This window comes from Orcinus orca, chromosome 1, assembly GCF_937001465.1.
Source record: "Orcinus orca chromosome 1, mOrcOrc1.1, whole genome shotgun sequence".
NCBI classification, from domain to species: domain Eukaryota; kingdom Metazoa; phylum Chordata; class Mammalia; order Artiodactyla; family Delphinidae; genus Orcinus; species Orcinus orca.
This window is the reverse complement of record NC_064559.1, coordinates 162,560,700-162,574,531: the sequence shown is the minus strand read 5'-3', so window position 1 is coordinate 162,574,531 and position 13,832 is coordinate 162,560,700. Positions and strand designations below refer to the sequence as shown.

Genomic DNA, 13,832 nt, shown 5'->3' with positions numbered 1-13,832 from the left:
ACATAGGTGTGTCCAGGACCCACCGGACTGTAACTTCCTTAGAGGCTGAGGTTCATTTGTTTTGTACATTTACAAACTGACACCTTTTCAGAAGGTTGTTCACAAAATTGGTTGAGAACATTTTCGTAAAGTATCTCGGGAACAAGACCTCATGCAAAGTAAGCATTCAATAAATATTATTATTATTAATTTCTTTATTTTAACACCTGTCTGCAAGAGTCTTGCTGTTCAGTGCATGGTTGAGAAGCGAAGTTACAGGATACACATCGGACACGTACCCAACAGCGGCTGAGGGGAGTCTGCGTGGGTGAGTTCTGCGAGAAGAGCCCCCAGACTAGGAAACTCTCGGCCTGAGAGGACAGAGCCCACTTCAGGCCCTTAAAAGCTCAGGAGAGGCCTTCCCTGGTGGCGCAGTGGTTGAGAGTCCGCCTGACGATGCAAAGGATACGGGTTCGTGCCCCGGTCCGAGAAGATCCCACATGCCGTGGAGCGGCTGGGCCTGTGAGCCGTGGCCGCTGAGCCTGTGCGTCTGGAGCCTGTGCTCCGCAACGGGAGAGACCAGAACAGTGAGAGGCCTGCGTACCAAAAACAAAAAAAACAAAAAAAAAACCCTCGGGGAGGCGGGAAGAAACCGGAAGAGGATGCAGTCCACTCCAACCGACAGGCGACCGCCGCAGGAGGCCACGGCAGGGCGCAGGCGCGGGCCAATCCCGGGTTCCGTTCAAAGGGCCAATCGGGGCGAGTTTTACAGGGGCCGTGGACGGCGGGGGCGCGGGCGGGGCCGCGCGGAGGGCGGGTCGGACCGCCCAACCGAGGCTTGGTGCGGCTCCGCGCGGTTATCGGCAGGGCCACGCTAGCTAAAATGTAATTTCAGATTGGAAAAGTAAGTGACCCTCCGCCCAGTCCCACGTGTGTATCAGGGGCTTTAGCAAAAGCGCAGGCTCGCCGCGCGCACGTTCTCCAGCTCGAGAGCGCACCCGGGCCCAAGCCTCCCTCCCCTTTCCCGCAGTCGCTTCCTCCTCTTCCCCCTCTGGCCGCCTGAGTGTTAACGCCAACGCCAGCCGTGCGTTGGCCCCGGAGACCTTGTTGAGTCCACTGTGTCCGCTCCTGGGTGAGGCGTACGGCCACTCAAGAGAAGGGTGGGCCTTTACTGCATCCCCAACGCTGCCTAGGAGATGTGTGGAACCCGGGGTCCCCTGTCATCACTATCCAGTTAACTATGTTAATTTTCTCTCTCCCCCCTTCCCACCGTATTTTAGGACATTTCCCCAGGCATTTTTGAACCTTTTAATTCCAGTCTGGCTACCTAAGGCATTTAAGGCCAGTGCTGCTTGTAGCTTTCAGCAGCTTATGGTAATGTTTGAGGTGCAATTTAGTTTAGATGGTATAATGCTCTTTGGCTACGGTTATCCTGGGTAGGAAAGGCCTAGGAGTGTCTTTCTATTTTTATTAAAGTTCTTTCTTTTTAAGATGAACAAGATGCAAAATGGTGAATTTCCCTAATCATTGGCTATTTTCCACTAAAGCACTTCTCATGTCTTAACTAATTTCGTCTCTAAATTAAAAAGTCAAGTCATTTCCAAGATAGGGAAGAGCAGTCATTATTAGGTTACTTTTTAAAATAGGATATCAGGAGGGAGAGAGTGATTATGCTTTTGAACCACAAGTCAGTAAGAAAGAAGGCAAGCCTTCTCTTAGTTTGTAACTGGTATATAGATGGTAGAATTCTGCTTTGTTTTGTTTTGCTTGCTTTTCCCCTCTTTCCTATGATCCACCGACTGCATATCCTGAAATTGTACTTTTTAAGTTGCCAGCTGGGTCTTCCAGCCTTTTGACCGCCTCCTGGTCTTCTGGGAATCTCCTGTTAATGAGGTCCTGTGGTTGGCTTTTGACTTGGTGGCCACTGGCCTGGCTCTTGGAGGGAGCCAGCTGAGGAGGGCCTCCTGGTGGGAGGCTCCAAGAACTCTTATTAAGGATGATTGAGGGAACAGAGAGGGTGAGAAGGGCCTGGAGATTGATTTTGAGGGGGAGGGAGGTTGGGAGCCTCCCTGCTGGATTTGGAAGTCAAAACGTGTATTGGGAGAAAGGAGTAACCCAGAGGGTGGAGATCTGTGTCTTTCTGGATGAAATTAAGAAGTTTACTTGGAGGGGACCGAGCCTTCTTCCAGGCTGTGTTAATTTTTACTGTGGGCCTTGTCTTTTCCTGGAATCTGGTTCTCTTTCCCTAACCTTTCACTTGGTTCAAATCACAGTCAATTACCAGCTGGTTCTGAAAACAGTTTGAGGTAGTGAATCCTGCCCTTAAGCTCACAGCCGGAGTGGGACCACTGCCCCCCACGCAAAGTATTTGAAATAATTATTTTACCAGAGTGTACTACAGAGATTAGTCAACCTCTTACCTGCGCATATTTTTATAAGGTGGAATTTAGAGTCAACCCAGCTGATGTAAGAGGCGGTCATCCAAACCAGCTCTTGTGTTCATTTGTTTGTTCACTAATTTGGGAATGTGTTCTTGGCCTGGCATTGTGGTAGGCTCTGGGAAAGCAAGGATGAACAAGACTTGGTCTTTGCTTTCAAGCTTTCATCCAGTCTGCTTCTGTCTAGTCTGGCAAGGGAGATTATATGATAGTGAGCTTAGTGCTGTAGCAAGGTAGAAGAAGATTCTCCTCTCTAATGGGCTGTATGGGAAAAGAATCTAAAAAAAGAGTGGATAGATGTATATGTAGAACTGATTCACTTTGCTGTACACTTGAAACTAACATAATGTTGTAAATCAAGTATACGCCAATAAAAATTAAAAAAAAAAATTCTCAGGAGTTGAGAGAAGTCCAAATGGCCCAATATAGGCTTTTATTGAAAACTTCTCAGAGGAGATAATACCCAAGTTGAGTTGCAAAGCATCGGTGTGATTGGGTTGGAGAAAGACAGAGGAAAGGGGATTATCTGACTTGGAACAGCATGGGCAAAGCTATGCAAGTCTGGTGCATTGTTGATTAGTATGGGCGGACTGGAAAGGGTAAGGGGAAATCACCAGAAAGGAGGTTCGGGAGAGTGAAAAGCCCAGATCAGGGAAGGTCAGGTGAATCAGGTTAAGGGAGTTTGAAATGCATCTCCAGAGCAAGCAGCAGCTATTGAAGTGACACTGTCAGATTTGTGTTTTAGAAAGTTAATTCTGGCTGCAGGGTGGAGAATGAATTGGAGTGGTGAAGATTGGAGAGAGGCTATTATAATGCAGGTGAGAGATGGGTTAGTGTAGTAGCTATGTGACTAGAGGAGAGAGATTAGAATAGAATGGTTAGGAATTAATTACTGATTGAATGTAGGGGATGAAGAAAGGATGTAGCAGTCAAGGTACCACAGGAAAGAAAAGGCATTCCCCACTAGGATATTTTTCAACAGCTTTATTGAGGTATACGTGACATACAGTAAACTGTACATATATAAAGTGTCTAATTTGAGAAGTTTCAACGTATGTATTTCTCCATGAAACCATCATTACAATCAAGATAAAGAACATTTCTAATACCCCCAAAGATTGCTCATGCCCCTTTCTAATCGCTGCAAGAACCAGTGAGTTGTTTGTGTCACTATTTAAACTCTTTTAGGATTTTGTCTGTGGCGTCATACAATATGTATCTTTTGTGTGCGGTGGCTTTTCCTTAGCATAATCCTCTTGAGTTTATCCAGGTTATGTGTGCATACATAGTGTTTTTTTTTTTTTTTCTGAGTACAACTATACCATATTTAGTTTATCCACTAACCCATTGATGGACATTTGGATTATTTGCTGCTTTTTGGCTACTACAAATAAAGCCGGTATCCATATTTGTATAAATGTCTTTGTACGGCCTTCATTTCTATTAGTTAAATACTTAAAAGTGGAACAGCTAGTTCACATGGTAGGTGTATATTGAACTTAAGAAACAGCCAAACCGTATTTCAAAGTGATTCCAGTTGCTCCAACTAGTGTGATCACTCTTTTAAATTTTAGGTATTCTAATAATGTGGAATCCTCTCATGGGGTTCTATTGTGCACTTCCCTAATGACTAATAATTTCAAACTTCTTATCATGTTGCTTATTTCCCTGTATATATTTCATATGTCTTCTTGGCTGAAGTGTTTATTTCTTTTGTCCACTTTTTAAAAAGGGGCTGTTTGTTTCCTTATTGACTTTCAAGAGGTTTTTTTTTGTTGTTGTTTTTTGCGGTATGCGGGCCTTTCACTGTTGTGGCCTCGCCCGTTGCGGAGCACAGGCTCCGGACGCGCAGGCTCCGCGGCCATGGCTCACGGGCCTAGCCTTTCCGCGGCATGTGGGATCTTCCCGCACCGGGGCACGAACCCGTGTCCCCTGCATCGGCAGGCGGACTCTCAACCACTGCGCCACCAGGGAAGCCCAAGAGGTTTTTATATATATTCTCATTAATAAGTTCTTTATCACAGCTGTGATTTGCAAATATTTTATCTCATTTCGTGGCTTATATTTTCATTTTCTTAGCAGTGTCTTTTGAAAAGCAGAGTTCTTAATTTTGCTGAAGTCTAATTTATCAATTTGTAATTTTGATAATGTAAATTTTATCAATTTATTCCTTTATGGATCATGGTTTTGGTATCTTAGAAATCATGCCTAGCCTGAGATCTCAAATATTTTCTCCCATTTTTCTTTTAAGAAGCTTTATTGTTTTTTATTTTACATTAAATCCAGGATCCATTTCATGTTAACCTGTAGGACCAGATGTGGACAAAGTTTATTTTTTTCATATGGTATCAGTTGTTCCAGCACCATTTGCTAAAAAATCTATCCTTTCTCGATTGAATTGTCTTTGTACCTTTGATCAGAATCAATTTACCATGTGTATATGTGGGCCCATTTTTGGATGTTTTATTTTGTTCCATTGATTTCTTTGTCTGTTTTAATGCTAGTACCACTTAGTTTTGATGACTGTAGTTTTGTAATAAGTATTAAAATCAGGTAGTATAAGTCCTTCAACTTTGTTCTTTTTAAAAGTTATATTGGTTATTCTGCATCTGTTACATTTCCATTTTACAGTCATTTTGTCAGATTCAAAATAAAGGCCTGTTGAGATTCGAATTGGAACTTCATTTAATTTATACATTAGTTTGGGGAGAGAATTGACTTCTTAAATATTGAGTTTTCTGACCCATGGACACAGTATATCTGTTCATTTATTTAGGTCTTCCTTAATTTCTCTCAGCAGCGTCTTTTAGCTTTCAGTAGATGGGTCTTTGTCAGGTTATCTGTAGGTATTTCACATTTTTTGATGCTATTGTAAACAGTATTGTCTTCTTAGGTTTCAACTTTCAATTGTTTGTTACTACTTATATATTGATCATGTATCCTGCCATCTTGCTAACTGACTTATTAGCTCTGATAGATTTTTTGTGGGTACCATCAGATTCTTTATGTGATCATGTTATCTGTGAATAAAGACAGTTTTACTTCTTCCTTTCAATGAGGATGTCTTTTATTTTTCTTGCTATAGTGCGCTGGCTAGAATCTCCACTCAGTGTTGTGTAGAAGTGATGAGAGCAAATGTCTTGCCTTGTTCCTGAGCTTAGGGAAAAGCATTCATATCTTCAGCATTATGATTTATGATGTTAGTTGTATATTTTTTGTAGAAGCTCTTTATCAGGTTTAGGAAGTTCCATTCTATTCCATCTTTGCTGAAAGGGTTTTAGGAAGTTCCATTCTATTCCATCTTTGCTGAAACGTTTTTTTCTTTGTTTTTTTTAAATGAAGAATGGGTATTGTATTTTGTCAGTTGCTTTTTTCTGTAACTATTGAGATCATCATTTTTCAGACTCTTAATATGATTAATTACATTCATTTTTGGGGGGGGAATGTTAAATTAACTTTGTATTCCTGAGATAAATCCCAGGACCTATATTATCCTTTTAATATTTTGTTGGATTCTGTTCTATTTGCTAAAATTTTAAGAATATTTGCATCTGTGTTAATGATGGGTATTGATATAGTTTCTTTCCTTGTATTTTAAGTTTTGTTATCAAGATAATTCGGGCCTCATAGAATGAACAGGCAAGTATTTCCTTCTTTTCAGTTTTCTGTAAGAATTTGTGTAGAATTGCTATTATTTCTTTTCTTAAATATCTAGTAGAATTCATCAGTGAAGCCATTGGGCTTGGAGTTTTTTTATGGGGGAGAAGGAGAAGTCAACTGATTTAATAATATAGGACTATTCAGATTATCTGTTTCTCCTTGAATGAGGTTTGATAGTTTGTGTATTTCAAGGAATTTGTAGATATCATCTAAGTTGCTCATAATATCCCCTTATTATCATTTTAATATTTATAGAATCTGTTGTAATTTCATCTCCTCATTCCTAAGACTGGTTATTTGTCTCTTTTCTCTTTATTTTCTTGATCATTCTGGCCAGAAATTTATTAATATTATTGATCATCTCAAAGAACCAGCTTTTGGTTTCATTTATTTTCTTTATTGTTTTCCTTTTCTTTTTTAACTTACTGATTTCTGCTCTAAAATTTATTATTTCCTTTCTTCTGTTAACTTTGGGCTCCTCTTACTCATTTCTTTCTAATTTATTAAGGTGGAAATTAAGGTCATTTACTTGAGACTTTTCTAAGATAGGCATTTGATGCTGTAAATTTCTAAGTATTGCTTCAACTGCATCCCACAACTTTTGCTGTTTTTATTTTCATTCAGTGAATATACTTTCTAGTTGTTTTTAATGTCTTTTTGACCTATGGTTATATAGAAGTGTGTTATTCAGTTTCCAAATATTTGAGGATGTTCCACATATCTAACTATTATTGACTTTTAATTCCGCTGTAGTCACAGAGAGTACTTGGTATGACTTGAATCCTTTTAACTTTTTGAGACTTGTTTCATGGCTCAGAATGTGGTCTGTCTTGGTAAATGTTCCGCGTACACTTGAAAAGAATGTGTAGTCTCCTCCTGTTGGGTAGAGTGCTTTTTACATGTCAATTAGGCAGCTTCATTGACTACTCTTAATGTTTTATATACTTGCTGATTTTCTGTCTATCTGTTCTACCAATTATTGAGTGACATATTTAATTCTCTCATGATAATTGTAGACATATGCATTTCTCCTTGCAGTTCTATCAGATTTTGCTTTATGTATTCTGATGCTCTGTTATTATGTGCGTTAATATTTAGGATTTTTAGGTCATCTTGGTGAATCATCCCCTTTATTATTTCATAATTTCTGATGATATGTTTTGCTCTGATAGCTACTTAATCATTATTCCTGATAATATTTTTGCTTTAAAATCTACTTAATGTTATGTTAATACAGCAAACTTCAGCTTTCTTTTGATTGCTCTTTTATGGTACATCTTTTCTTCCTTCTGCTTTTTAACCTATTTGTCTCCTTATATTTAAAGTGGGCTTCTTATAGGCAGCATATAGTTAGACTGCGTAACAAAGCAAGGCCTAACAATCTCTGCTTTTTAATTAGGGTGTTTAGACTATATATAATGCAATTCATGTGGTTTGTTTTAAACATATCATCTTGCTTTTTTTTTCTATTTGTTCCATCTGTTTCTTGGTCTCTTTTCTCTCTTTTTTTGTCTTCTTTTAGATTAATTTTTTTAAATTCCATTTTCCCCCTTTATTGGCTAATTAGGCATATCCTTTTTTCAGATATTATTTTAGTGGTTGCTTTAAGGTTTATAGTGTACATCTTTAATTTATCAGAGTCAACTTTCAAGTGGTATTATACCACTTCATATGTAATATAAAACCATATAACAATGTATTTCTAATTCTTGTCTCATAGCCTTTGTGCTACTGCTATTTCATGTTGTATATTTTACTTCCATATATGTTTTAAACCCCACAATACACGGTTATTATTTTAGTTTTAAGCAACTCTCTTTTTAAGACATTCAAAAAATATTTAGAAGTCTTTATATGTACCACATAGTTACCTTTATGCTCTTCCTTGCATTTTATGGATCCAGATTTCCATGTGATATTATTTTTCCCCACTTCTTGTGGTGCAGTTCTGCTGGTGGTGAATTTTAGTATGTCATTTTTGGTATGTCTGATAAAATCTTTATTTCAGCTTTAGTTTTGAAAGATTTTTTCACAGCGTAAAGAATTCTAGATATAAAGTTTTTTTCTTTTAGTCCTTCAAAGATCTTGCTCTACTGTCTCATAGCTTGCATTATTTCTGATAAGAAATCCATTGTCATTCTCATGGGTTATTTTTCTTTTTTGCGTAATCTGCCACCCCCCACCCTGACTGCTTTTAAGTTTTTCTCTTTATCATTGGTTTTGAACAATTTAATTATGATGTTTCTTGGTTTAGTTTTCTTTATATTTCTTGTGCTTGGGGTTCATTGATATTCTTGATTATATGGGTTTATAGTTTTCATCAGATTTGGAAAATTTGTGTCCATTATGTCTCATATATTTCTCCTGGTCCCTTCTTTGTTCTCTCTTTCAGGTATTCCCATTTCACATATATTAGGCCACTTGACATTTTTCCACAGCTCACTGATGCTCTGTTTATTTTTTCAAAATCTTTTTTTCTCTTTGTTATATTTTAGATAGCTTCTATTACTGTGTCTTGAAGGTTACTAATCTTCTGTGTTATCTAATCTCATATAGTTAACTTTTCATCTCAAACATTTTAGTTTTCATTTCTAGAATTTCCACTTGAGTCTTTTTTGAAATCTTGCATGTGTGAACTTTTAAGTTCACTCTTTCCTTTAGCTTTTTGAACATATGAAATTCAGGTATGATAGCTGTTTTAATATGTGTCTACTAGTTCTATCAAATGTGTCAATTCTAGGTCAGTGTCCACTGATGTTTCTCATTTTAGTAGTATTTTCCTGCTTCTCTGCATGCCTGGTAATTTTTGGTTGAATATCAGACATTATGTATTTTACCCTTTTCAGTGCTAGATATTTTTTGTATTTCTATAAATACACTTGAGCTTTGTTTTGGGGCATGAGTAAGTTATTTGGAAACAGTTCTATCCTTTTGAGTCTTGCTTTAAGCTTTGTTGAGTAGGGCTAATTCTTCTTCACTGCTGAGGTAAAACCCTTCTGTGTACTCTACCCCATGCCCTGTTAATTATGAGGTTTTCCACACTGGCTGGTCTGAATAGGCACTATTCATGGCCCTGTGTGAAATCCACTGATTGTTCTCTGTGATCCTTTTGAGTGCTTCTGGCTCAGATAGTTTCCTCACATACATACAGTGATTGGTACTCTCCTGAATACTTCAGGAGCACACCCTCCTGTGCATCTCTCTCCTGTCTTGTACTTTGTCCCAAGAATTCTAGCCTCCTTGCTCTACTTAGACCTCTAGCTCTGGCTCCTCAATTTGGGAAACTGCAGGGCTTGGTATGGATTTCCTCTTCTGTGTCTTCTGTCCCAGGCATTAAACTTGAGCAGTTTTAGGATACCTCATTTTTTCCCCATCTCTTTGAGATTACTGTAGTTTTTTGCCTGATGTCCAGTGTCCCGAGAACCTTTGTTTCCTGTATTCATTATTTTAGTTGTTTTAGGTGGGAAGGTAAATATGGTGCCTGTTACTCCATCTTGGCTAGAAGTGGAGGTCCTCAACTGGAATTTTTGAAGAAAATTTTAAAAGGGACTATTTGAGGTTATGAGGAAGGGATTTATATAGGACCCTGGAGGTCCTATAACCCCTTCATCAACTTAAATTATTTAGAAAGTTCTTAACAACATGGATGACAAAATGAAGCAGAGTTCATACAGCAGGTACATATGCAGTGCTGTGTGTGTGGGCTGGGTTTAGGCAGAGTGGAAAAATAAAGTAGAAATCATTCAGACTAAACGTATGTGTTGCCAGTCCCTTGGGCAATCTGGATTTTGGGCTGAGTTACACTGAAATCTGTTGCAGACCAGGCTGAGAGCTGAGTATCTTGAATTCTGCTTCACTGGCCATGGGATGAAGAGATTAAGAAAGGACTCAGTTTCTGGTCAGCTATGGGGGATGAAAGTTGAGAAGGCAAATTATAAAATCAAGCATGATTTATATACACCAAACTCAATGTAGTTTACCACATTCTGGGATTGTAGAATTATGTGGCCAGCTTTGATATTAGAGTGTGGCTATTGGTCGGCTGTTTTAAATCATCATGTGACATAGTGGACAGAGCATGGGGTTGAAGACCCTCTCTGTTTTTTACCGACTCTGTGACATTGGGCAAGTGACCTAAATGCACAGAACCTTAGTTACCCTATCTCTGGGTTGTGGACCCTCCAAAGTTACCCCATCTCTGGGTTGTGGACCCTCCAAAGTTGTTGGGAGGATCAGCAAAGCTGTCTACTAAGTCACTAGTACCAGTCCTGGAAGAGAGAAAATGCTCACGCAAAATCTGTTGATCCAAGACGAGGGTTGGCACAAAATATGAGTTTGAGAAACATTGCGATTCATGTGAAGGTACCTATTGACAGGACATATTAATAGATAATGCTGATTTCTAGGGACCTATTAAAGGAAGAGTAGGGTATTTTAAGAGGGCTACCTCAAAGCCCACCTTCAAAGGCACTTTGTGAAGACACCCCAGGTCCCCTTCCCTTTTCTCCTGAACAAGTTGTTCTGATGTTAGTGTCTGAGATTGGGTATTGGGCTGGATGGGCTACTGATTTGTCCCAACATGTGTTGCATCTAGGGGGCCTCCAGGAAGGTAGAGAAGACCTGCTGTGTGCTCACGGTGGGCTACTAGCCCAGCTTCCCTCATCTCCACACAGCATCATGTGGGAACATGGGTATCTGAAGATCATTCTTGTTAAATGTACCAAGTGCCCCGTATCCCTTCTTCCTCCCTCTTTATTTTAGGAAAAGCCACGGCATGGAGGGGTTATAGGAGCTAAAAGTATATAGCAAAGAGGAAAGAAAACTCAGGAGGTCGTGAGAGTCATCTTAAAATGTTTGAAGGCATAGCTCTCCCAAAGGAGGTTAGGTGGCTGATCCCGTGGGATAAAAATGAGGACTAGAGGGTGGAAGCCATATAAAGTAGAATTCAACTCAGTACGAGGACCTTTCTTCTTCTTATAGTACTAGCTGCGTATTGTGAAAATTCAAACAGCACAGAGAGGGGAAGTTAAAAATTGCCCTTCAAGCTTCCACCGCATTTCTTTTTCCTAGATGTCACTGCAGTAAGCAGGCTTTTGCATATTCTTCCAGAAGTTTTGTATGTTAGGTCCTTATACAATACAGTGGTTCTCAACCTTTAGCATCTGTCAGGGTAGCCTGGCAGATGTGAGCCGCACTCCCCAGAGTTTCTGAATCAGTAGATCTGGGCTGGAGCCTGAGAATTTGCATTTCTTTCTTTCTTTTTTTTTTTTTTTTTTGCGGTACGCGGGCCCTCACTGCTGTGGCCTCTCCCGTTGCGGAGCACAGGCTCCGGAGGCGCAGGCTCAGCAGCCATGGCTCACGGGCCCAGCCGCTCCACGGCATGTGGGATCTTCCCGGACTGGGGCACGAACCCGTGTCCCCTGCATCGGCAGGCGGACTCTCAACCACTGCGCCACCAGGGAAGCCCGAATTTGCATTTCTAACATGTTCCCTGGCGATGCTGTTGCTGCTCCTCTGGAGATCACAGTTTGAGAACCACTGTTGCTTTTCCTCTTTACAGAGTTAATACAAATGCGTTCATACTATGGTGTCTAAGAACTTGCATTTTTACTTAATAACATATAATTAGCAATTTTCTTTAGCTTTTCATTGTTTTTAACAGCTGCTTCTGTATCAGTTTTAGCAATTCCCCTATAAATAAACATTGAATTTGTTTCCAGGGTTTTTGTGAGTGTGCCCTTGCCTTTAAAAAAAAGAAAGTTGAAATGGACATTTTTGTATACATCTTTTAGATGAGCCAATCTTAAATGCTTAGAAGTTCGACTCTTGGGTAAAAGGGTAGATTTTGAAAACAGAAAGGAGGTTGAACCAATTATTCTCCCACTAAAAGTGTCTGAAACTGCCTTTTTCCCCAAACTCTTGCCAAAGATGGGTACTAGCATTTTCATTTTCTTCCCATATTTTAAGGTGTACAATTATATCTCAGTATTCTTTTGATTTGCATTTCCCTCCATTATTTGTGAGGCTAAAGGTTAACATGTATGCATTGTATGTCTTTTTCTATGAACTGCAAGTTTTTATTTCCTCCATCACAAGGAGGAGAGAACAGTATGAACAGAGGCACCAAACCTTCATTTGAGGGATTGCTAGTAGCTTTGTAGAGTTGGAGCCTCAGGGGTTGCAGTCAGGGAGGAGGCAGGGAGGTAAGGTGAGAGGCACAGGCAGAGCCGTAGCTTTGAGGGCCTTGTGGGCCAAAGAAAGAACTTGGGCCTTACTTTGGTCAGAGGTAGTACTGATGGTGTTTAAACTTACGGTGTAGTTCTTGGCAATTTTAACAGGGCGTGTTTCTGGAGGGGCAAGCTGTCCAATAATCTTCCAGTAACTCATTCTTTAGGCCTTTCACCCTGGGCCTTGAAGCCACCTGGCCATTCTTGATAAACAGGTAAACACAAGACTAGACCAGAGGCCTCAGCCAGCCTCAGGCTGGGCGCTGTCTTCAGGGGAGGAATTTTGCAAGATGGTGCAGGGACTGGATTTTGTTGCTCTACCTAATACTGTACTGCCCTGAGCCCTTCCTGAATTTACTGACGTCTGACAGCAGTCATCAAGGTTGGTGGGTTCTTCTGTTGTTTTTATTTGAGTGACTTTCTGAGAAAAGCTGTGGATTTGGGCCAATATGCTAATGATAATGATATTGCTTTGAAGGTCTGATTAGTTCTGTAGAATATTATTTTATAGTTAATTATGTCAACAAATCAACAGCAGCCTCTTGGAGAAGAAAGTGAAAGAGGGAGATAAACTACATATATATTTAACAAATTGTTCAGAACTCCAAGAGAGGTAGGAATTCATGTATTACAAAGAGTCCACTTAACAATAAAAAATCACTAAGTTTGCCTGTAATTTTCCCTGTTATGCGCATAGCTTTGTAATTGGCTTATGGGGTTAAACTATAATAACTTTGCATTTAGAATCAGGACACCAGCCCTGGCTCTCTGTGTGTCTGTTCTGCCACTTTTCTGCTTCCAGGGTCCTGGCATGAGAGTAAGAGGCCGTCAGATTCAGGCTTTGGCTTTTAGTGAATTCAGGCTGTGAATTGGGTTTGTGAAAGATAGACCCCATCTTTCTTCTCCCCTCCGTGCATGTGTCTGTGGGAATGGGGCTCTGGGTCAAGGAGGATGATTGACCTGGGAAGGGGTGCAGTGCTTTACACACAAGAGAGGCTTGCTGATGGTGCTTCTAGAACTCTCCAGGGACGGAGAGTTTTTAGAGGCTTTTTATTTCAAAAGGTATTTGACTATTTTATACATTAATAATTTCTCCCTCCCTCACAGCCCAGGAATTCCCCTATTACTGCATGACACACGCTGTGCTTGTCTCCAGGTAGAAGGAAGTAGGGGGCCAGAACATTCTCAGTTAATATCTAATGTTTCTCACAGTAGCATTTATAGTGACATAGGTGGTGGTTATTAATCAGAGCATGGAGGGGGCGTTTCTGATGGTTGAGTGTCTGAGAAGTTTTCACAGGATGAACAGACTTGTAATTGTGTTCTGAGTGTGTCCAGGATGAAAGCAGCTTGGTTAGGGAAGGAATGCCAAGTCATTTCAGGGATGGATAAGAGTCCTGCTCTGGCTTAGGCAAACATGAATTTGAGTACAGCCTTCTTCCTCTCCAGGCGTCATGACCATCCGCCGGGTATCACTCCTCTCAGGATTTGAGTGTCCTCCCCTGTAAATGAGGGAAGGGTGGGTGTC

The 13,832-nt window shown here is 40.3% G+C and overlaps 1 protein-coding gene across 13 annotated transcripts in view; it reads left to right on the top strand.

Annotated features, from left to right (window-relative positions):
• Nucleotides 1-752: 752 nt before the first annotated feature.
• Nucleotides 753-13,832, top strand: part of FGGY (FGGY carbohydrate kinase domain containing) — a 450,202-nt gene continuing 437,122 nt past the window's right edge. For 12 of the 13 annotated variants that reach the window (XR_004485339.2, XM_049697009.1, XM_033435388.2 and 9 more), the window contains exon 1: nucleotides 753-883. The gene's annotated coding sequence lies outside the window, so the exon portion shown is untranslated. Of the gene's footprint in view, nucleotides 884-1,053; nucleotides 1,112-13,832 lie in introns of those variants that run through there. The other variant, XM_033435391.2, reaches the window with a different exon arrangement.